The 24,859-nt window shown below is 42.8% G+C and overlaps 1 long non-coding RNA gene across 2 annotated transcripts in view; it reads right to left on the reverse strand.

Moving 5' to 3' along the window:
- The window catches only part of LOC130276102 (uncharacterized), a 75,536-nt gene that overhangs the window by 42,679 nt on the left and 7,998 nt on the right, over positions 1–24,859 (reverse strand). For both annotated transcript variants that reach the window (XR_008845022.1, XR_008845023.1), the window contains exon 2: positions 21,051–21,129. This is a non-coding gene — a long non-coding RNA (uncharacterized LOC130276102). The remainder of the gene's footprint in view (positions 1–21,050; positions 21,130–24,859) is intronic.

Below are 24,859 nucleotides of genomic sequence, written 5' to 3' on the forward strand. Positions count from 1 at the left end.
TTTAAGGTCCAGAAGCCCTTACTCCAGTACTGCACAACATTTCTGTTGTGAGCTGCATATGATGATGTCAATTCATTGCACCCAGGCAGCAGGAGAAGGTCCTGTGTTCCTCACAGTAACAAAACCCAATGCTGGGGAAGAAAAAGGCCCTATCTCAACGTGTGAGTGGAGGGAAGATGGTTGTGACTTGTGTGCTGTTGGGCAATTATTGATGTTGGGCAATGTTGATGTTGGGCAATTACCTAGCTATCTACCTACTGCGTGTATCTCTACTTGCCTACCCTACAGGGGGTACCTACTTGATTTGGGGAATTACTTATCTACCTACTGTGGTAATCTACATAATTAGTATGGAAGAGGGGATTCTTTACCTGCCTATTGGAGGACATCTACTAAATGGGGGGAATTACCTAGCTACCTACCTATCCCCAGGGAACTTCTACTTAATGAGGGGGATTTTCTACCTAATTGGGTGAATTACCTTACTAATGGGATGGAATTACCAGTCTCTAGGAACCTACCTACCAGCTCCAACCCAAACACCCTACCCTCCTCCAACCCACTTACCTATTCACTTATATTATTCAGGGAGGGCACCAAGGGAGGTATTATTTGGGACACAGAGTAGGGGAAAGGTGGAAATGTGTTGGTCATGTGCTGAACCTAAGATGTTTGGCAGATTCTGCAAAGACAAATAATGATTGGAAGAAGTCTTTATGGCGGTCTTAGCCAGATAGAGAAGAAAAAGAAAGAAGACTCCAAGAAGATGCCACTTGTGGGTCACTGGATGTAATTTCCACTGTAATCACTTATACAGTCGGCAGAATTGGTTTAGAGCTGTTTAGAGCTGTTTATGTTGGTCTGTGTACAGTAGTTTTAACTCAGTATCAGTATGCTGGTATTGTGGTGTAGGGTGATGCGACTATATGAATGTTTGTGATGCCAGGAGTGTTAACGCTCCAAGGTAAAGCACTTGTCGGTGTCAAGCGGCAGATAAGGAATACCTCCAATGCAAGGTCAGGGAAACCACTTGGCCACGGGTGTACTTATAGAGGTAGTAGTCACATCAGGACCCTGGTGCCTAAGGGGGCCCCAAAACACATCTTCCCCACAAAAGACAACTATTTTAATATGTATATGGGGCCCTGTTGCAGATTTTGCATTTTGCTTTGGCTCATAAGCTACAAGCTACGCCCCTGCACTTGGCTATAGGGCCTGTGAGACACCTGTTCTCCCAAACCTTAGACATTGACAGGACTGACAACCTGGTTGGTGGGGTCCTAGTGAAGAGTGATATCGCTCAGGTACAGGAATTGCTGCAAAATGGGTTCTGGGCCTGTCCTCATGTGGTGAGGAACAGGTCACATAGTAGAGGTCTTTACTGGACCTCCACTAACTCTCCTCTCCAGACTAACACTACTTACTAACTCCTCCCTGTCTGCACATTTGATTCCCTATACAATCTGCTGCAAAGATACAGTTAACTCTTGACATGACAGAAAATATAAGTACATTAAACAATGATAAATGCATTCAGAATAAATTACATAACCTTTGGCTTGGAGCTGTGGGCCCGAGCAGATACAATAAAGTGAAATCCACCTGACAAGGCAAATAGACAAGAGTTTTTCACACCATGACACCACAGTAGTAGCTGCATTGTTATTGTACCCAAGTGCTACACATATTTTACCACTTTTATGTTTTGTAGAAAAACATTAATTTTTTTTGTGCCACTTTTCAAGAATCATCGATTTTTCATGTTTCCATCAATGTGGATAAATGTGTTTTTTATTTTTTTATGTAGAACATTTTTTTTTTTTTTTATAAGCATCATTATGGGATGCATATGGTTCATTGATTGTCTTTTTTTAACAGTTTTTTTGGTGGTAGCAGGGGGGAGATAGGAAAAAAAGTATATATGTATATATATATATATATATATATATATATATATATATATATATGCAACTGACATCTTCTTACGCACATATGCCACACAGTAGTGCTGTTGGTCATCCTGAATGCTGTAAGTCAACATAGCAAAAATAGATTGAGAACCCATTAGAGGTAAGCAGGGCATCCTTTACTAAAAGTTCACTAGATATGCTTTTCTTTTCTTGTTACGGTATTTTATGTATAATATACATTACATAGAACTTAATTACTTGTTCACCCAACCATGAGAATTCATCCTAAGCTGCGAATTAAAAAACATGCATCTAAGGTCTGTTTCAATCAAAATTGTCAAAAGGTCCATGTTGCACTTCATCACTAATACCCAGCAGATCCAAGTAACTTAAGTTCCATAGTGATCTATTTTTAATTCAGTAGAAATGTGTGAAATAATGCTGCATGTGTTATATGGCCGTGCTAGACTGATATAAATTCTAAATTGGTTAAATTCAGCCACAAATTACTTACATTCAATGACTAACAGGGGGTATCTTCTCTGACTGTAGATGTTCTATACCCTTTTTATCTCAAGCTCAGACAAATATGACATGATATATGTCTGCCCAGTTATGACTGCCATCTTTGGTTCCTTATCTTTGCAGCCATGTATACACTCTATAGCAACACAACTCCCCCCTTGCTATAATATTATGGTCCTTTTTCTGCCTCCAACGGTATGTTTGCTGCTGCTCCATTGCCTACCGTTGCTGTACCTATAGTGTATCTCAGTTGCCTAAATACTATACTTTAGATATAACAATGACCGAGGATATTATGCACATGAAAGCAGGAGCGTAACAAAATAGTGGGCCCCAGAATTAACTGCAAAATAAACTCAGACCAACTGCTAAATGACTAAAATAATCAGATCCCGGACCAATCTCAGTATAATTAGACTCCTTGCCGCCTCCCCTCAAACAGACTGCTTCCTAAAGCCTTTTTCTCATACAAACTGCTTCCCTTTGTCACATATAATGCTCCTCATGCTAAATCTTTCACAAACACTCTCATTATGTCCCAGAAACTGCTCCTATTGGTCATAAGGATTGCTTCCCAAGCCCAATCTCTCACATAGGGTGCGTTCACACTGAGCAAATCCAGAAAAATTTACGGGCGGAAAAAATAATTTTATTTCCGCTCGAAATTCACATGGAATTTGCATAGAATTTGCACAGAATTGTGCGCGGAAATAGGGGAGAAAGAAGTGGAGGGTTTTTCAGCCATTTCTGCGCAAATTCCGTGCAAAAACGATGTCGGGCGGAATTTTTTTTACCATTGACTTCCATCGATTTCTATTAGCGGATTCCGCTTGAAGAATGAACATGTTCTTTCTTCAAGCGGAACGACATTCAGCATCGAAATTCCGAGAGCAGAATTTCCGCAGTGTGAACAGGACAGCAGAAATAACATTAAAGTCAATGGGAAGAGGAGATGGGAATTAATTTGAAGCGGAGAATTCAAGAGGAATTACTCGAGTAAATTCCTCTTGAATTACTCAGTGTGAACGCACCCTAATAGAATGACCCCACGCCTCACACCATTCTTAAACATAATGTAGGAACGTTGCTTTGTAGAGACACAATGTTGCTTTGTAGAGACACAATAAATACTAGACTGCTACAGACATAGGGTATGTTCACACTACGGCAGCGGAATTTCGCGAGCGGAATTCCACAATGTGAACTTAACATTAGTGTGAATGGGTCTCTGCGAGACCCGTTCACACTGCGGAATTTCAGCAATGGACAATTCCACCGCTGAAATTGTTCTGCGCAAAGAAAGAACATGTTCATTCTTTGCGTGGAAGTCCGCGAGCACTGCATAGCCCTCAATGGTGACGGCGCAGTGCCGCACGGTCCTTCCGACGTCGCCGGCTGCCAGTCTGAACCTCCGCTCACTGAATTCAGTGAGCGGAGATTCCGTTCACACTCTGTAGTGTGAACATATCCATACTGTGATGGTCACTGTTATGTAGGCACTGTTTCAGTGCACAGTATGTATGCCTATGTTTAGGAATGCTGTAACTTGCTTTGTTATGAGAGTTCTGATTCATACTGTGATACTTGGGTTATGTTTAGCTAAAGTTCCAATACTGGCTTTAGACTCTCCCCATATTTCATTCACTGTATTTCCCATTGTCTTCTTAGAGTTCTTCTATAACATTTCTATGCTGCAAGCTGCATTATGCAAGAGGACATTTATATCTCTACTGTTTTGTCTTATTGTGCTGAACTCGCACACACGATCTCCATATAGGCTAAGTCTTTATTTAGCATTTTATCACTATTCAAATTTCAGGATGACAACGTTCATTGTACAGATTGTTCTGTATTCAACCTCATTACATTTCTCTAAAAGTTCTCTTTTTGCTCAGTAAATGTCAACAAGACTCTGGATCATTTATATGTATAAAATGTGACTTTGTAATAAATAGAGATATGACAGGAGAATGAAAGAGAAATGCCAGTTCAAGGAAGAATGAAAACCCACAAGAGCTAAATTCAGTCATATGGAAAGAATATTGCATTAATATAGCTTGTGTATAGTTAGCTGTCAGTGGAAGGGTTAAACATTCATTATTGTAAATGTCAATTCACCATATCTGAGAAACAAGCACAAATGATATGTTATATGGGAATCTAGTTACCGCAATACTGTCCCTTATAGACAAAAATAGAACTACCATAATACAACACCATATGTGCAAGAATGCAACTTACATAATACTGCCCACTACATACAAAAATATAACTAATATTATACTGCCCAAGGGCATACGTGTTATGAGGGCAGCTCATGCGGCTGCCATGGGGCCCTTGGAGTGAAAAGTCCTAACATCTGGTTGGCCCAGTCCTAGTAGATCCCATTCCTTAATCTACTGTTAAAATAAAAAACTCTACATAACTTCTCTTTCCAGTTATCTGCATTGTCACCAAATGAATGGATGGGGACTGTCCACTGTGTCATGGAAACAAAGGTAAATAAAAACCAGACCTTTCTGTCCTGGGAGACAAAATCTGACACTATAAGTTCCAGTTTTGATCTTTGCTATGGGCACCTTCTCTTGTACAGACAGGGATAAAATCGTTGGTAGTGCACATTTTTGTATTGCCTTGTAGAGTAATGTAATGTATTATATGTATTGTAATATATTATATGCATTGACATATGACAGTGTGCATTTTTCATTCATCTTTCATTGTCATAGTAAGTGCATTATTTTTCTGTTCCTCTGTTACACCATATATATCCTTGTAATAAAATTTGAACATTGCTTCTATGTCAATGAATTGCCAGGAATTTTTAGTTTTCTGTCAGTTTATGCACCCTCATAGATAAGGAGGACAGATATGATTTAAAATCTTGTGCAGGTCGCATAGACACAAAAAGGGGAGCTGTTCTTGTGATGACCATTTTGCACCATGCAGTCTATCTGACCTGCACAAGATTTTTAAATGGACTAAATAAAAATTTTTCCTTTTACTTCACAAGTACTGGTGAATGCACTTCCAAGTTTTCTTACGAATAACTACTATAACACTGCCACCTAAGTATAAGAAAATAACTGCTATAATATTGTACCCTCTGTACAAGATTACAACTACTATAATACTGCTCCTATGAACAAGAATATTACTAATATAATTGTAATGTCCGTTTATTTGTTTTTGTGTTTTATGTCTTGGGGTCTGTTCAGACATTAGTTTTTGTCTGAGCAGTTTTTTTTAATCCTCCCTGGCTAGGGAATAGTTAAAGCTCTTAGCCAATGAGAACTCAGGTGGGGCCATTTAAACCCGAGCTCTGCTACACTCTGTGCTGGTGATTTGTGCAATTCTGACTTTGTCTGCTTAATCGTGCGCCTTGTATTTATATTGTAATATTTAACCATAGTTAATAGTGCTGTTTATTATAGATTTTAGTCTGTGTTACATTTGTTGGTTTTTAGGATATTGTATGTCCATTCTGCTTTAACCTTGTTTCTTTGTCTGCGTTCACACTGTGAGAATCTTGACCTGTGTCCCTCCTCGTTGTGGAGTTTGATTTTGTGGAGTCTGTTCAGACTCATCTGTTTCTCAGTCTTGTGTTCCGTGTTTTATATTTCTGTTTCCTTCTAGGCCAATATTCTGTTAACACGGTAGAGTGTGCCAGCTGGCTAGAAGTCTTTCTGGAGTTATTATGCTGTCTACTCCTTTTGTGGAGTGGGGTGTCTAGTATGTTCTTTGTATGTGTCCAGAGTTGCTTGCTGATCTTTAGAGTTTATAGTACATGCACTGATCATAGAGTACATGATCACTGATCTAGTGTTTCCTCTGTTCTTTACCACTGATTTATAGTGTCCTCTGTTCTTATTCACTGATCTGTGTCCTCTGAACTTAATCTGTTTATGTTAGTTATCTGAGTCCAGTGTGAACAGTGTTCTATGTTCCTGATCAATTTGGTGTTTTGCATTCAGTTCTTCCGTTCATCCCCTGCATCTCCTGGATTCTGCTGTATACTTGTTCCATTCCTAGTCTTGTTCATTTAATCATATCTTCAGTTTATCTGGATTCCGGTTCATGAACTGTTTGTTAGTACACTGCATCCTGCCCTGTTTGTGAGTTTATATTCTGTCTGCTGTATCTGGTTGTTTGGTAGTTTTCCCGTTCTGTCTCTGGCCTGTGACAGACTATGTATATTATTATTTGTTTTTACCGTATATACTCGAGTATAAGCCGAGTTTTTCAGCACGATTTTTCGTGCTGAAAACACCCCCCTCGGCTTATACTCGAGTGAACTCCCCCACCCGCAGTGGTCTTCAACCTGCGGACCTCCAGAGGTTTCAAAACTACAACTCCCAGCAAGCCCGGGCAGCCATCGGCTGTCCGGGCTTGCTGGGAGTTGTAGTTTTGAAACCTCCGGAGGTCCGTAGGTTGAAGACCACTGCGGCCTTCAACATTATCCAGCCCCCTCTCACCCCCTTTAGTTCTGAGTACTCACCTCCGCTCGGCGCTGGTCCGGTCCTGCAGGACTGTCCGGTGAGGAGGTGGTCCGGTGGGATACTGGTTCCGGGCTGCTATCTTCACCGGGGAGGCCTCTTCTAAGCGCTTCGGGCCCGGCCTCAGAATAGTCACGTTGCCTTGACAACGACGCAGAGGTGCGTTCATTGCCAACATACTTCTGCGTCATTGTCAAGGCAACGCCTCTATTCCGGGCCGGAAGCGCGGAGAAGAGGCGCCCCCGGTGAAGATAGCAGCCCGGACCACCTCCTCACCGGACCACCTCCTCTCCGGACAGCCCTGCAGGACCGGACCAGCGCCGAGCGGAGGTGAGTACTCAGAACTAAAGGGGGTGAGAGGGGGGCTGGATGATGTTGAAGGCCGCAGTGGTCTTCAACCTGCGGACCTCCGGAGGTTTCAAAACTACAACTCCCAGCAAGCCCGGACAGCCGATGGCTGCCCGGGCTTGCTGGGAGTTGTAGTTTTGAAACCTCTGGAGGTCCGCAGGTTGAAGACCACTGAGGGCGATTGATGAGAAGAGGATGATGAAGGGGGGGTGTGGGGATGATGAAGGGGGGTGGGGATGATGAAGGGGGGGGTGTGGGATGATAAGGGGATGATGAAGGGGGGATGTGCGGGATGATAAGGGGATGATGAAGGGGGGATGTGTGGGATGATAAGGGGATGATGAAGGGGGGATGTGCGGGATGATAAGGGGATGATGAAGGGGGGATGTGCGGGATGATAAGGGGATGATGAAGGGGGGGATGTGTGGGATGATGACAAGGGGATGATGAAGGGGGGATGTGTGGGATGATAAGGGGATGATGAAGGGGGGATGTGTGGGATGATAAGGGGATGATGAAGGGGGGGATGTGTGGGATGATGACAAGGGGATGATGATGAGGATGTTAATGACGGGTCTGGATGATGACAGGGGGGGATGAGGTATTTCCCACCCTAGGCTTATACTCGAGTCAATAACTTTTCCTGGGATTTTGGGTTGAAATTAGGGGTCTCGGCTTATACTCGGGTCGGCTTATACTCGAGTATATACGGTACTCCCACTGCACTTTAGTGAAGGTAGGGACCGGCACAGTGGTTGTCGATCCGCAGTTTAGGGCGGATAGGCAAGTAGGCAGGGAGAATGTTTCTAGGGACAGCTCTCCCTGTCCCCCCAATTGGTCATGACAATAATACTGTCCTTTATGTACAGGATTATAACTACTATAATACTGCCCCCTATGTACAAGAATATAACTGCTATAATACGGCCACCAAAGTGCAAGAATATAACTGCTATAATACTGTTCCTATGAACAAGAATATTACTAATATAATACTGTACCTTATGTACAGGTATACAACTGCTATAATACTGCTCTCTATGTACAGGAAGATAACTGCTATAATACTGTCCCCTATCTACAAGATTATAACTATTATAATACTGCCCACTATGTACAAGAATATTGCTGCTATAATACTGTCCCCTATCTACAAGAATATAACTACTATAAGCTGCTCCCATGAACAAGAATATTACTAATATAATACTGTCCATTATGTACAGGAATATAACTAATATAATACTGTTCTTATGTACAAGAATATCATTACTATAATACTGGTATTTATATGAATAGGGTAGCAAGTAATTTTTCATATATTACTGGGTGTACTATGTATGCTACTTGGTTTTAATCTGGTAAGTGACCTGTAGAATGCATCCGTGTAGTTTCCACTTCAGATGTACAGCAATGACAAACATCATCCTTTTGTGAATAGTGAATTGTAAATGTCACATTCCCACATAGAGGTTGATTATTACTGTGTTCCCTATAGATCACAATCAATGCTGGTCAGTGGACTTGAAACGCGTCTGTTAATTATCATGTCACCTCCATTAATGAGCCTTGCTTACTCAGAAATACAAATATTTTCTAACTCCCTTTCTTCCAGTAACCACATCCTCAGTCTGCACTCTCTCTCTGTATAGTTTGGCATGTCCATCCCCCTCCCAGGCCACGGAAGTATATCTATAGGAGGATTTACGAGTCCCTGTGCTCCTGTGCAGAGAGTACACAGACGATGATCTTGTGCTTGTTCTAATTTGTTATGATGCTGATTATGTACACAGCACATTACAGTATAAATGTTCCAGCCCTGGTAATTACCGGCCCCCTGCTGTTTCTGCGCTCACACACAAAGCCTGAGCAAACACAACTTTTATTTTCCCATTACCTCCATTTCAGGGAATGTGCTATAAATCAGATGCGAACTGAAGATTTGCCCAGCTTCACATTGAGTGCTGAAGGTTTTGAATATTTTCACAATTGTAGGCGAACCAATAAAAATGAAAGTGGTCCCTATATCATTCATACATGTCAGTTATAATTGTTGATAGGCTTGCAATTAAGACTATGGCCATAAACTACAATATATTAGCCTCATCGGACAATGGTCCTGATTCTGCATACATGGGAACTATAAACCCTTCATGCTTACTCCTTGCTCCTTGTAGTTCAATTGGTATTACTTATGTTTTTGACAAATAATGGTGTTATTTAGCTAATGCATGACAGTATAATGTAAACAGAATGGTGGTATTTGAGCACTATATAGTCTTTGGATTTTATCTAAATTTGCACCAAAAACCATACCTTGCACCACATTTTTATTAGTGTTGAGCGTGAATTGCGAATTTTTACTGCGAATATCAACACTTCACAATTTTGTGAATATTTAGAATATAGCGCTATATATTGGTAATGAGGAAAATTTGTTTTTTTTCTTCACAGTACACATTACAACAATGATGTGTACTGTGTAAACAAAAAAGTGATCATCCCTCCCTGCTTCCAGGTTGTGGTCCAAAGAAGTCTCCAATATTATTTACTGTGTGAGTTAGTATGGACATAGCGAATATGTGAATTTCGCAAACATAGGTCAAATATTTATTTATATATTCACAAAATATCGCAAAATTTGAATATGGCCGCTCATCACTAGTTAATATGCACCTTAAATGGGTTTTCCAATTCCACATACCGAGGGCCTATCCTTAAGATTAGTGTTGAGCGGCATAGGCCATATTCGAATTCGCGAATATTCGCGAATATATGGACGAATATTCGTCATATATTCGCGAATATTCGCATATTCGTTATACCCTCGCTTTATTTTCGCGTATGCGAAAATACGCGTATGCTAAAATTAACATATGTGTAAATTCGCATATGCGAAAATTAACATATGCTAATTTTCGTATAGCGAATTTTCGCATGTGCGAATTTTTGCACGCCAGTCTCACACAGTAGTATTACAGCCTTCTTTACACCACACAAGCTGGAAGCAAAGAGGGGTGATCACTGTGATGTGTACTGTGAAGAAAAAAATAAATAAAAAACGAATATTCGTAATTACGAAAATATAGCGCTATATTCGCGAAATTCGCGAATTCGCGAATATGCGATATTCGCGAATAATATTCGAATTGCGAATATTCGCGAGCAACACTACTTAAGATAGACCATCAATATCTGATTGGTGACTTGTAGTGTTGCTCGCGAATATTCGCAATGCGAATTTTATTCGCGAATATCGCATATTCGCGAATATAGCACTAAATATTCGTAATTCCGAATACTGCTTTTTTAATATTAGTTTTTTTTCACAGTACACATCACAGTGATCATCCCTCTCTGCTTCCAGCTTGTGTGGTCTAAAGAAGGCTCTAATACTACTGTGTGAGACTGGCATACGAATTTTCCCATATGGGAAAACTTGCATATGCGAAGTTTCGCATATGCGAAAATATGACGCGAATATTACGAATATGCAAATGTTGCGAATATATGCCGAATATCCGTCCATATATTCGCGAAATATCGCAAATTCAAATATGGCCTATGCTGCTCAACACTAGTGGCTTGCTGAATCTGGCTCTAGCCAGAGTATGGTGAGGAAGTCTCCTACCTCTGTTCTTGTTTGGTAGACCTTTCAGTCAGAATTTAACCTGATAAGCCTGAAAAGAAGTTTAGGCACAAACACCAAGTCTGCTGAAAGCATAACTTGTCTTCAATACTAGGTCTAGTGCATGGTAGTAGTCTAGTCTAAATAACTAGGTCTAGTTCCAGTTGCTAGAATCCTCTACTCTGAGACAAATTTGGGTTAGGGTGGCACTGTGCAGAATTTTGGAGATTTTTACCCAAGACTGTGCCCAACTTCAACATCAAGTATACTGTTTCCTGCTTCAAGAAGAAGAATCAACTAGTGAGAAGTGGAGAAAAAAAGCAGGCCATCTCTTTTTTGGCTTTCAGCTGGAGTTAGCATCACATCACATATTTCTTCACTGTACAACCTGCAAAACACCTTTGAGTATTGGCACTAGAGATGAGCGAACTTTTCAAAAATTTGATTCGGCCGTTTCGCTGAATTTTCCGAAAAAGTTTGTTTCGATCCGAATTTTTTTGCGTCGAATCTATATTAACAAAGGCTATTTCTAGCCTACATACAGCCTCTATAGGGGTATAGAACACTATGCTGTGTTCTAAAATGCATATAGAGTGTGCTGGGTTAGTGAAATAATACTGTTATTCAGAATAACATGCAGATTACCGGCCTCGCTTTTAGAATCACTGCCACACAGCAGCACAATGACAGACCCTGGTGGTGGCATCAGTGTCAGGAGACCATATAGTGACTGAATGACAGCGTGGAGGTGTTGGCAGCATGAGGAGACCATTTAGTGGCTGAATGGCACAGCGTGGAGGTGTTGGCAGCATGAGGACACCATATAGTGGCTGAATGACACAGCTTGGATGAGGCTGAAGCATGAGGACACCATATAGTGGCTGAATGACACAGCGGGGAGGTGTTGGCAGCATGAGGAGACCATATAGTGGCTGAATGGCACAGCGTGCAGGTGTTGGCAGCATGAGGACACCATATAGTGGCTGAATGACACAGCATGGAGGTGTTGGCAGCATGAGGAGACCATATAGTGGATGAATGGCACAGCCCGGAGTTGCCAGCAGCATGAGTAGGCACTAGGCCTTCACAATCCCTAAGATTAAAAGATGAATTAAGAAATTTAAACCGAAGATTTTGGATAGCGGGTGCTACCTATGAGAAAATTTGAAATTCCCAGACCCAGGCCCCACAGCGGCATCAGTAACCCATATATCGCCTGAATGACACAGCCTGGAGTTGGCTGATGCACGAGTACACACCAGGGCTTCACAATCCCCCCAAAAAACACCACAATTTTAGAAATGTTTTAAAAAGATTTTGGATAGCGGGTGCTACCCATTAGAAAATGTGAAATTCCCAGACCCAGGCCCAGCAGCACCATCCTTTTTTTTTATTTGAAATTTAAAACAACCTTTGCTTGTCCCGGACCCCAGCGTGTTGATACGAAGGACCAAATCCAACAAGCCCCCACAGGGCTCATGTGGCCGTGAGATTTAGGCAAAACGTCTCCATTGCCCTGACTGGCCATTGTTTCCAAGACTTCTCGCCAAGGCAAACCATGTGAAGAACAGCGTGACACCGCCATGACCTGCACACATGGTATGCTGAAGGGCCACTGAGACTTGTCCGGGCGGTGGAGGCTTAAGACACAGTGGAGGATGTGGAGGCGGAGTAGCACACTGTCGCAGGACCAACGGGCTGAGTGGGAAGGAAGCAGCATTGAGTACACACCAAGGCTTCAGAATCCCAAAGAAAAAACAACCATTTTTAAAATAATTTTAAGAATATTTAGGACAGCGGGTGCTACCTATATGTTGCCTGAATGACACAGCCTGGAGTTGGCTGATGCATGAGTACACACTAGGGCTTCACAATCCCTCCAAAAAACACAACAATTGTAGAAATTTATGAAGATGACTTATGGATAGTGCTACCTATGAGAAAATTTGAAATTCCCAGACCCAAGCCCAGCAGCACCATCAGTAAACCATATATTGCCTGAATGACACAGGCTGGAGTTGGCTGATGCATGAGTATGCACCAAAGCTTCACAATCCCTAATAAAAAAGACAAACATTTCTGACGAAAAATTTTAACGAAAATTTAGGACAGCGAGTGCTCTCTATATATTACCAGAATGACGCAGACTGGAGTTGGCTGCAGCATGAGGAGACCATTGAAATGTGTGATTTTTTTTATTTGAAATTTAAATAAAAATTTGTGTCCCTGACCCCGCCATGTGGGTACAAAGGACCTAATCTCACAAGCACCCACAGGGCTCATGTGGCCATAAGCTGTAGGCGCAACGTCTCCAGAGCCCTGACAGGCCATTTTTGTTTTTTGTAACTTTGTTTAAGAACAAGCGCATATCCAAGAGTCCAGAAGACTCTATAATGCAGGACGGTGGACCACCAAAATACATTCTTCATTAAAATAATTTTTAATGAAATAAAGAAGCAGAGTTCATCCCTCTGCGTATTTTTTTTGAAAATTTTACTTAAAAAAATCACACGCAACAATCGTTCAATGGTGTAATGGTTATTATTGTGGAAAATTCAAGTTTATTACTGTGATAATTATCAGAAAATTTGAAAAAAACACTACCCAAGAGTGTTTAATAACCCCATACATTGCACCATAAATGTTGAAATTTAAATTAAGCATGTATGTATGTATTTCAAAAATCCTAAAATTAAAGGCCCAAGCACAGAAGCATCATGAAGTAAAGTAGTTCCTGAAAGACACAGGAGCAGTCAGGAGTAGGCATCAGCAGTACCCAAGAGGCTTTAATAACCCCTTACATTGCACGATCACTCGCGAGATCGAGCAATAGCAGGTGTGTTATGCCCTCAGATGTCCAGGTCTGCACACGCGCTACACTGAATGGACCAGCGTGTGTCTATCTTTCACCGACAGGTGCTGGTAACCCGCTGAACCCAGTTCGCGATAGGGATCAGGGATTGCAATTATTTGCCAGGAAAGAAGAATCACAACTAAGCGCCGGTCATAAGCTAGGGTTCATTAAGTCCCTGCCCTTTGTATACACCGCATGTCTCTACTACCGATTGGATGGTTTAGTGAGGTCCTCGGATCGGCCCCGGCGGGGTAGGAGAAGGCCCTAGCAGAGCGCCGAGAATTTAAAGATCATTGTTGAAATTTGCAATAAGCATGTATTAGCTACTGCTAAACTTCCAAAAATTGAAGGCCCAAGACCTGAGGCATCAGGGAGGCAAGTAGTTCCCGAAAGACACAGAATGAGTCAGGAGCAGTCAGGAGCAGTACCCAAGAGGGTTTCATAACCATCCCCTTACATTTAAAGATCAATGTTGAAATTTGCATTAAGCATGTATTTAGCTACTGCTAAACATCCAAAAATTGAAGGCCCAAGGCCTGAGGGCAGGGAGGCAAGTAGTTCCTGAAAGACACAGAATGAGTATGGAGCAGGCATTCGCAGTACACAAGAGGGTTTCATAACCCTTTACATTTAAAGATCAATGTTGACATTTGCATTAAGCATATATTTAGCTACTGCTAAACATCCAAAAATGAAAGGCCCAAGGCCAGAAGCATCAGTGAGGCAAGTAGTCCCTGAAAGACACAGGATGAGCCAGGAGCAGGCAATCGCAGTACCCAAGAGGGTTTCATAACCAACCCCTTACATTTAAAGATGAATGTTGAAATTTGCATTAAGCATATATTTAGCTACTGCTAAACATCCAAAAATGAAAAGCCCAAGGCCAGAAGCATCAGTGAGGCAAGTAGTTCCTGAAAGACACAGGATGAGCCAGGAGCAGGCAATTGCAGTACCAAAGAGGGTTTCATAACCCTAATTGATTACCCAAGAGGGTTTCATTACCAACCATAATTGGGAAATGTTGGTGTAACAGCATGGTCAATCTACTCTGAGGCATCTGGGATTGGTGGCTGGAAATCCTGGCTGATCCATCCCTGATTCATCTTGACAAACGTCAGTCTCTCGACATTTTTGGTGGACAGACAAGTTCGCCTTGGGGTGACTATGGCCCCGGACACACTAAACACCGCTCTGATGGCACACTATTGGCCGTGCAGGACAGCTTTTCCAGGGCAAACTCTGCTAGTTGTGGCCATAAATCAAGTTTGGCTGCCCAGAAGTCCAGCGGATCTTCAATGGTTGTTGGCATGGTCATGTCAAGGTATGCCACCACGTGCTGGTTCAGGTCCTGCTCCATGTCTACCTGCTGCTGATGAGTTGCTTCACTATGCGGGTGAAGAAAGATACTCATCAGCGACTGTAGACTCAGGCTGCTGCTGATTGAGCTGGTACTGCTCCTCCCACCCCTCCCCTCCCCAGCAGCCATGGCAGTGGAAGGTGAGCGCAGAGGGCCCCCCGAGTCAGACCTGCGAGTGGATGGACCATGTGGCCGATAGGCATCAGCCAACTGACTACGTAGAATCTCTCTGTGGTAGGTCAGTTTGTCCTCCCTCTCAGTGGGTGTAAAAATGGCCCCCATTTTGGGATGGCAGCGAGGGTCTAATAAGGTGGAGATCCAGAAGTCATCCCGCTGACGAATTTTGACAATTCGGGGGTCACTACGCAAGCAACTGAGCATGCATCGTGCCATTTGCGCCAGTGAATCAGAGGGACTACCTGCCTCCATCTCCACTGCATACTGCCACGGTGTGTCTGGGTCCTCTGTCTCAACTTCCTCATAACCCTCGAGCTCCTCTGGCTGCTCCTGCTCTTCCTCTCCTGTCCGAAGACTAGAAACACAGGCCATCTCATCCAACCTAAACTGTGCTCCGCTCTGCCCCTCATCATCCTCCTCCTCCAGTTCAGCCCCCGCAGGGCTCATGTAACCTTGAGATGTAGGCACAATGTCTCCATTGCCGTGACCAGCCATGGTTTCAATAATTTGTTGTAAGAAATGTAGGAGTGGAATTACGTCGTTCATGGCGTAATCCAGGCGACTCACAAATAATGTGGCTTCCTCAAAGGGCCTCAGCAAACGGCAGATGTCACGTATGAGCTGCCACTGGTTCACATTGAAGTTACACAGGCGAGTACTCCTATCTGCTTGGATCATCAATAAATCGGTGATGGCTTTTCTTTGTTCGTATAGTCTGTCCAACATATGGAGGGTGGAATTCCAACGTGTGGCAACGTCACAAATAAGCCTATGTTGTGGGATACCGTTCTGACGCTGCAGCTCAAGGAAGGTGTGCTTGGCGGTGTACGAGTGGCTGAAGTGCATGCACAGTTTCCTTGCCATTTTCAGGATGTTTTGAAAATGGGGTGAAGACTTGAGGAAGTACTTGACAACCAGATTGAACATGTGTGCCATGCAGGGCGCATGTTTCACACTTCCTTGTCGCAGCGCGGACACAATGTTCTTCCCATTGTTGGTCACCATGGATCCCATTTCCAGATTTTGTGGAGTAAGCCATACTTGGATTTCTTTACGAATGAACTTTAGCAGTTCCTCCCCTGTGTGACTCCATTCGCCAAGGCAAACCATGTGAAGAACAGCTTGACAGCGCTGTGCCCTACACACATGGTACGATGAAGGGCCACCGAGATTTGGATGTGCAGTGGAGGCCAAGGACGAGAGCGTGGAGGAGGAAGCGGTGTGACCTGTCCAAGTTGCTGTTGTGGCTGTGCAGGAACCACATTTACCCAGTGAGCCGTAAAAGACAAGTATTGTCCCTGCCCGGAGTTAAAGCTCCACACGTCGGCGCTGCCGTGCTCTTTTGAACACATCTACAGGCTCAGGGACTGGCCCACCTTCTCTTACACAAACTTATGCAGGGCTGGTACTGCCTTCTTCGCAAAGAAATGATGGCTTGGGACTCTCCACCTTGGCTCACCACAAGCCATCAATTCTCTAAAAGGTGCAGAGTCCACCACTTGAAAAGGGAAGGACTGCAGCACCAGCAACTTGGACAGGAGCACATTCAACTTCTGCGCCGTTGGATGAGTGGGCGCATATTGTTGTCTCTTGGACATGGCTTCGTCGATGGATTGTTGGCGGAATGGCTGTCTAAAAGCGGGAGAAGCAGGAGCAACAGAAGGAGGGTTTGACACACAGCTCCCTTCGGCTGAGGTGGTGGAGCCTTGGCCTGATGAAGGAGGGAGCGGATGGCCACTGGGTGATGCAGCAGGCTGGACCACTACATCGGAGCCACGATTCTCCCAGGCAGCTTTATGGTGGTGAAGCATGTGTTGACGCAGGGCCGTGGTGCCGACATTGGGACCCTGACCACGCTTCACCTTCTGCCGACAGATCTTGCATGTGGCTACGTGAACTTCCTCCGGATGCCTTATGAAAAAACTTCCACACTGCCGAGTAGCTGATTTTCCCACCCGCAGTCCGTACTAATTGACTGCTACTGGCGCTGTCTCCAGGAACCCCTGTTCCACTACCTCCCGGAAAGGTAGACCGCCGCGAAGCAGGTGGTCTCCCCCAGGCACGTTTGGCTCCTGAATTTCCTCTCCTGCCACCACGCTGACTGCAAACCGTGCTACCGCCTTGCTGCCTCAAGGGCAATCTGCAACTCTCTTCTCCTGATGATGATGAAGCCCCTTCTGCACCCGGCTCCCAATTGCGATCGGCTTCATCATCATCAACAGTTGTGTGCACGTCACTTATGTCCTCCTCAGGTTCCCCAACAGTGTCTGCTTCAGGACCCTGAACACTTGCAACACCGCCTCCCACGTCACTCTCCGCATCACTACTTGGCTGCCTAGCGGAGCAAGCGGCGCATGTCTCCTTCCCTTCTTGGCTGTCCAGTAGCTGCTGACTGTCCTCTCTTAGATCGTCTTCAGTAAATAGTGGAGCTGAACCCACAGCATAAGATACTTCTTTAGGAGAGGGAACAGCATAGGACAAAGGCAATGGGAGGACACGGACTGCTCCCTGGCCATGCCAACTGAGGGTTGTGTCTGAGGAACCCAGCGACTGTTGTCTGGGGGTGTCAGATGTCACTTGTGATGATGTGGATGAGCGTGTTAACCAATCTACGACGGCAGATGGGTTGCTGGTGGAGACACGACCGCTGGCTGATAACAGGAGCTCAGGCCTCTCGCTGCGACTCCTGCTGCCACTCGCCCCAAGTCTGCTGCCAACTCTGCCTGAAGTATTTAGGCCTCTGCAACTCCTCTGTGCACGTCCTGGCACTTCTCTGCCTGACATACTTAGTGTGTTTATGAGGGTATTACAATACGCTACACTACTCTTTAAACAGTATTTGTCTAGAACAGCAGAGGGTGATTATTTACGGCTGTCCTTTGACAGTATGTAGGCCCTTGACAGATTAACAGGTACTAGGTGGTACAATACATGGATGTACCTATGCGGTATGCACTGATGAGGGCAGTAATATGCCTAACTATTAGCAGAAAAAATCTGTATTTTTGTAAAACATTTGCCGGTGGATACTATTGTTTGGACTTTGACGGTATAGAGCACCTTGACAGCTTAACAGGTACTAAATGGTACAATACTTGGATGAACCTATGCGGTATGCACTGATGAGGGCAGTAATGTGCCTAACTATGCGCAGAAAAAACTCTGTATTTTTTTAAAACACCAGCCGGTGGATACTATTGTTTGGACTTTGACGGTATGGAGCACCTTGACAGATTAACAGGTACTAAATTGTACAATACTTGTATGTATGTATGCGGTATGCACTGATGAGGGCAGTAATATGCCTAACTATACGCAGAAAAAACTCTGTATTTTTGTAAAACACCAGCCTGTGGATACTATTGTTTGGATTTTGACGGTATGGAGCACCTTGACAGCTTAACAGGTACTAAATGGTACAATACTTGGATGTACCTATGCGGTATACACTGATGAGGGCAGTAATATGCCTAACTATGCGCAGAAAAAACTCTGTATTTTTGTAAAACACCAGCCGGTGGATACTATTGTTTGGACTTTGACAGTATGGAGCACCTTGACAGCTTAACAGGTACTAAATTGTACAATACTTGGATGTACCTATGCGGTATGCACTGATGAGGGCAGTAATATGCCTAACTATACGCAGAAAAAACTCTGTATTTTTATAAAACACCAGTCGGTGGATACTATTGTTTGGACTTTGACGGTTTGGAGCACCTTGACAGATTAACAGGTACTAAATGGTACAATACTTGGATGAACCTATGCGGTATGCACTGATGAGGGCAGTAATATGCCTAACTATGCGCAGAAAAAACTCTGTATTTTTGTAAAATACCAGCCGGTGGATACTATTGTTTGGACTTTGACGGTATGGAGCACCTTGACAGCTTAACAGGTACTAAATGGTACAATACTTGGATGAACCTATGCGGTATGCACGGATGAGGGCAGTAATGTGCCTAACTATACGCAGAAAAAACTCTGAAAGTGTTTACTCTGTCCAAGTAGTTAATACATTCTTTTGCCTGGACTTTCACAGTATCTAGGCCCTTGACAGATTAACGGGTACAAAATAGTACACTACTTAGATGTACGTATGTGGTATGCACTTATGAGGGCAGAAAAATGTGCTACAGTACACTTAAAAAAGTATCTGAGTAAGAAACACCAGCTGGTGAGTACTTTTGCCTGGTCTTTCACAGTATCTTGGTCCTTGACAGATCAACAGGTACAAAATAGTACACTACATAGATGTACTTATGTGGTATGCACTTATGAGGGCAGAAAAATGTGCTACAGTACACTTAAAAAAGTATCTGAGTAAGAAACACCAGCTGGTGAGTACTTTTGCTTGGACTTTCTCAGTATCTAGGCTCTTGACAGATTAACAGGTACACAATAGTACACCACTTAGATGTTGGTATGTGGTATGCACTTATGAGGGCAGAAAAATGCGCTACTGTACACTTCAAAAATTATTTCAGTAAAACACCAGCCGGTGATTACTTTTGCCTGGTCTTTCACATATGTAGGCCCTTGACAGATTAACAGGTACAAAATAGTACACCACTTAGATGTAGCTACGTGGTATGCACTTATGAGGGCAGAAAAATGCTCTACATTACGTTAAAAAATAAAAGAAAATTGCCCACAGCACCAGAAGTACACAACAATACTGGAGCACCCAGTCACTGTGTACTAAACCCAAAATTGCAAAAAGACTCTCTCTCAAATACTATTAGGAATGGACTGCTGGGTATGGATTATACAGTCTACAGACTAGTATAACCAGCAGACCAGTTGTCGTGGAACAAAGAAACACTTTTGCCTTTAAAAATAATTTCTCCCTCCTGTGAAAACGTTTCTGCAGCTAAGGCAACAAACAGCTCTCACACACCCACATCCATTTTATCTCTCTGCAGTGTAATGAGCCGGAAAATGGCTGCCGAATATATAGGGCTTTGACCAGGGCCCAAGTCCTGCAGGAACGCATGGGAACTGAGTTCTTGCACTTTTTCCACAGCAGGAACACCAATCCCATGAGCAAAATCCTGCAGGACCAGCCCTTGAGTTGAAATCTCTGGTGAGTTCCCACACTTTTTCCCCAGGACTTTACCCCCTGGCTGTGACATTACAGGGGTGACTGGCTGCTGATGTGTGAATGTGATTCAGGGTCATCCCGTCTACTTCCCTCCCGCCTTGCCTTCCCAGTGTTCCTTGCCCCATGTACTGACACGTGGATCCACCATTTTAGATGCCCTGGAGCCTGGACCGCAGTAAATGGAGTTTAATGAAGAGATTTGCGCAATAGAATCGCGGCAATATGCACATTCCTTGAAAATCTAATTTTTTATGAAATTCATGACGAATTTTGGTTCGTCAGCTACGATTCGCTCATCTGTAGAGTCAATGTATGACAGTGTTATTTGGGCACTGTTTGCTACTTTTTCACTGCAATGGGACACTGTCACTGATGACATTATATGGACATTGCAGTGGTGAGATTTCATCACAAAGCATACATGGCAAATACTGGGCACAGTGCTGTACACACAAACAGCCATACTGCTAAGTATAATATTTGTTAGCTGGTGAATAGAACACAACATAAATCAGAGAAGTGGGCACTATGATCCTTCCTTTTTCCTTGGTCTGCCAATGTTGAAGTGCCTATGGGGATGGGTGATGAGGCCAATTTCGCATACTCAAGAGACTCATGGGAGAAGCACTGCCATTGTACTATACTTACCTTTGGGTGTGACCAATTTTGCAATCATTTAAATTCAACAGTCTCGATGACTCTTAAGCTTCTTCCACTCATGGCTTTCCTGTGCAAAACATGAAGGGCACATTAGAAATATTAGAAACATCTGCTAAAAGACCCTTTATTTGGGTAAAAAAAAATATATAATGATATAGAAATTGTATTCATTGCGCAGGAGGAGTGTTCTGCAGTGTGTATGAAATAACAATAATTGGACCATATTACAGGAGGGAGATATATAGTATTGAAGATGATAGACATTTACCACATTAGAGTAAATGAGCCAATAAAGAATTCAGATTTAACTTATTTCACCTGTTACTGATCTGAAAGTGAGTCTTCCAGAGATATCACTCATTTTAACACAATGCTCATTAAAATCTTTATCATACCTGACAACCATGGTAAAAAAAGATGCCACAGCAGGTAATGGGAGTTATGTCAGTCGTAGAAAATCAGAATATATATATATATATATATATATATATATATATATATGTGTGTGTGTTAGAAGAGGATTACAGTCATATAGAGATGTAAGGTACCATATAGATGCTCATATAGAAATCCTCTAATATGCCTCTATCTTTAACCACTTAGGGACACAGACGTCCTGACACCCTGGTACTTAACCCGTTAACGACCATGGACGTCTATGCTCGTCTATGTGCCGTCAACGGGGTATGACGCAGGCTCCTGACTTGTGCCCACGTCATACCGGCCGGCTCCCAGCTGACATGCGGCTGCCTATTAACCCTCTAGATCGCCGCTGTCAAAGTTTTTTCCCGTTTTCTCGACGGGTTTAGAAAATTTTGTGAAAAACTGAAAATTGCTGCTGAACTTTGATGTCAACTTTGATGTCAACTTTGATGTCAACTTTATGATGCAAACATAAAATAGACATATTGGGAGAGATTTATCAAAACCTGTCAAGAGAAAAAGTTACTGAGTTGCCCATAGCAACCAATCAGATCTCTTCTTTCATTTTTAAAGAGGCCTGTGAAAAATGAAATAAGCGATCTGATTTGTTACTATGGGCAACTTAGCAACTTTTCCTCTGGACAGATTTTGATAAATCTCCCCCATTGTATATGTGAGTCAATATATATTTTATTTGGCATGTCAATTTTTTATAAAATTTGGGAATTTTTCACCAAGAAATTGTGCAAGTATCGACAAAATGTTATCACTAACATAAAGTAGAACATGTCACGAAAAAACTCTCTCGGAATCAGAATGAAAAGTGAAAGCATCCCAGAGTTATTAATGCTTAAAGCGACAGTGGTCAGATGTGCAAAAAATGGCCAGGTCCTTAAGGTGAAAATGGGCTGGGTCCTTAAGGGGTTAAAGTAGGCACTAAGACCACCTGCAAATGTGCTGTCTCAATAGAAGGTAATGCATTTCCCAGAAAATTCCAAAGAAAAAATGAACATTCTTTTGGCAGAGTCTGGGATCTGAAATTTCTGCGGTGGAATGTCCTCTAGACAGGATTTGAGAAATCTCCCCCATAGTGTGAATGGGCCCTTATTATGAATAAATATGCTGTTTATGGCAGCCTGTATTCTGCTTTTTGCCTTGTAGTCCCCGACTGTGTGGCATTTTCCCACTGTGTCATTGGCCCCGATTTACTAAGAGTGCTGGGATTTTAATAGTCTAGAATATTGTTTCAGACTTGCATGATTCCACTCTATTTACCATGAGGACACACAGGTCTGGAAAGTTCTGGCCATATTTTCCTTGTTGAATTTCCAGCCATTTATTCACAGGATTTTGTATTAATTTAATAGTAAATAGGTCTGGTTGGGAGAACACATTCCTTTTTTGAACGACTAAGCCCCTTTTTCCAAGCATCCACACCACTTTTTTTTTTTGGCATGTTGTGCACTGCACAAGTTGGGTTCACAATAGTAAATTAGGATCATTATTGTCTACAAAAAAAAAGCAGAATTATTGTAAGATGATGTTCATGGCAGCCTGTATTCTTTCATTGTTACATTAATCTCTTCCAAAACTCAATAACATTTTCTGCTTTGTGGCAGCCTGTATTCTGCTATGGTTCATATATGTTTTTTGTCTGTGACTATTGCTATTTGAATGAGACCAAAATATCACATAGAGATATGGAGGCATCAGTTTTACCCTATATAATAAGATGCAGATAGGAATAGAGGTTGAGATTATGTTATCATGTGTACTACCAAACCTGGATGCCTAAATGTGGAAAAAAAACTACTTTTTTAAATGTTCCAAACACTATTAAAATACGTTGGGGCCCCAAGCTTTAAAGTGTTTCTCCGCCACTAGACATCTTATCCTCTATCCAAAGGATAGGGAATAAGATGTCTGATCATGGGAGTCCAGCTGCTGGGATCACCCGCGATCTCTGTGCAGCAGTGGACATGAGGTCACGCCACGCCCCCTCAATACATGTCATGTAGACATGCATGGAGGGAGAGGGGAGTGATGTCATGACCATATGTCTATCAGCAGGATACCTTTTTATTCGCACCTATTCATGCTGTAATAACATCTACTGAGGCGGGATTACGCATGATTGACAGCCCAGGCTCTGCCCCATATCAGCACACACAGACATCAGGCTGTGCCTGGGCTGTCAAGCACATGCAATCCCTGAAGGATCAGGTGTGACTGGTTCCATGACTAGTTCGGCAAGCCACACACCCAAATGACTACTTGGGTCTAAATTTACTACTGCATGGGACATTTATAAAAGTTAGTTGCTCCACATTTACAGACAGCCTGAAGTCGTTCAGGTTTGGTAGGACACATGATATTAATCTCTATTACATCTTGTTGCTCATTATATAGGGTAAAACTTAATGACGGGTTCCCTTTAAATAATCAGCCTGCTGATGTCATTAAGGCATGAGGCACATGATGCTTCCACTTCTCTCTTATGGTCTTCCCTCATTGGCCTGTGAGATCTGAGTTGTTGTAGACAGGGCCACCATCCATTCATCCCTTATTTTTCCGCTTATTTCTTTGGACTGAATTTGTCTAACAATTGACAGCCGATGATCTGACATGAAAAACAGCCATTTCCTCCTTTTAATTAAAAAGTAAAAGCCCTGATAGGGAAACTAGTTAATTAAACAGAGAAGTACAGTCAAAGCTTTTGAAAAGTTGCTTCTAAATTAATCTCTGGAGTCAGGTTTAATTTCTACAAACTTTCAAATAGTCAAGAAACCGTTCTGCACAAATCTGTACAGATGGAAGGGTAAAGTCATTCCTAGGAGCCTCTAACGGCCTGTTCTCATGTTAATGGCAGCGAGCGGGGGATGGAAATTACTAATATATAATCTGGAGGTCTCATTGTCTTCAGTTGGGCTTATTGTTGGCTGCTTCCAGGAGGGACAGGGAGCGTCACCTCCTCTTGTTATGGCCTCTTTCCCTCCCTGTGATCTCTTGTCTCATTTAATCTATGTAATTATTTATTGTCAATGAAGACAGATAAAGGCATTTATGTAAATTAAGTGTACCCGTTTATAAAGAAAAGTTATGCACCTTTACTTAGATTATGGCCCATATTCATTAACAGGGGCGGACTGGGCCTGGGCAAATCCCAATGGTGTTTATTTAGGGCCACAGCTCTAACACGTGAAGGGAAAGAGGGGTCCTTTTGAGAATTCAGGCCACCTGTACATTATTCCTAAGAAAGCACAATTTTTTAACAATGTGTGATTAAGATGCATGCACAGCTGAAATAAAGCATGCAGCGTCAGGGCAGAGATGCCGACACTTGCAGTATCAGTACGATGCCTGCGTAAGAAATT

The sequence above is a fragment of the Hyla sarda genome, chromosome 6 (genome assembly GCF_029499605.1).
Source record: "Hyla sarda isolate aHylSar1 chromosome 6, aHylSar1.hap1, whole genome shotgun sequence".
NCBI lineage: Eukaryota > Metazoa > Chordata > Amphibia > Anura > Hylidae > Hyla > Hyla sarda.